The following is an 870-nucleotide window of genomic DNA, read 5'->3' as shown; positions in this document are numbered from 1 at the left end:
CTTCAGCCCACAAAGCTGTGCCGAACATGCACTTACTTTAGAAATTGCCTAAGGTTACCCATAGCCCTCTATTTTTCTAAGCTCTATGTACATATCCAGGAACCGCTTAAAAGACCCTATTGTATCCACCTCCACCACCATTGAAGGCAGCCCATTCCACACACTCACCACTCTCTGCGTAAAAAACTTAACCCTGACATCTCCTCTGTACCTTCTTCCAAGCGCCTTAAAACTGTTCCCTCTCTTGTTAGCCATTTCAAGCACATACGCAATCCCCCACTACCACAAGTTTTGCAGTCGAATATCCCGCATTTGGGGACATTGCAGGCATAAGCACACCTGAAGCGCAATGGGATTGCCTCATCCTGGGAGAACCACCTTTTTGATCACAGTCTCTCTCCCTGTCAGGTAAGTATATTGAGCTACTGGCCCTTCTTTCATTTGAGTCTCTGCAATAGCCGCAATATTGTAGATCCATGTATTAATCCAGGCTCTAAGTTCATCTGCCATACCTATAATACTCTTTGCATTGAAATAAACACACTTTCATCCTTCATCCTCGCCATGGTTAATAATCTGATCCAATTTGCCTTTCCTGTTAGACTTACTTGATCTATAGACAATAGACAATAGGTGCAGGAGTCAGCCATTTGGCCCTTCGGCCAGCACCGCCATTCACTGTGATCATGGCTGATCATCCACAATCAGTACCCCGTTCCTGCCTTCTCCACATATCCCTTGACTCCGCTATCTTTAAGAGCTCTATCTAACTCTTTTTTGAAAGCATCCAGAGAATTGGCCTCCACTGCCTTCTGAGGCAGAGCATTCCATAGATCCACAACTCTCTGGGTGAAGAAGTTTTTCCTCAAC

At 45.2% G+C, this 870-nt stretch overlaps 1 non-coding gene across 1 annotated transcript; it reads right to left on the bottom strand.

Moving 5' to 3' along the window:
- Window positions 1-256: 256 nt before the first annotated feature.
- LOC140735047 (U1 spliceosomal RNA) lies at window positions 257-416 on the bottom strand. The gene has a single exon (XR_012100667.1). It is a non-coding gene; the product is annotated as a U1 spliceosomal RNA (small nuclear RNA).
- Between the last annotated feature and the right edge of the window lie 454 nt (window positions 417-870).

The sequence above is a fragment of the Hemitrygon akajei genome, chromosome 10 (genome assembly GCF_048418815.1).
Source record: "Hemitrygon akajei chromosome 10, sHemAka1.3, whole genome shotgun sequence".
Taxonomy (NCBI): Eukaryota; Metazoa; Chordata; class Chondrichthyes; order Myliobatiformes; family Dasyatidae; genus Hemitrygon; species Hemitrygon akajei.
Note: the sequence above shows the minus strand (reverse complement) of the source record. Positions and strands in the feature narration are given on the sequence as shown.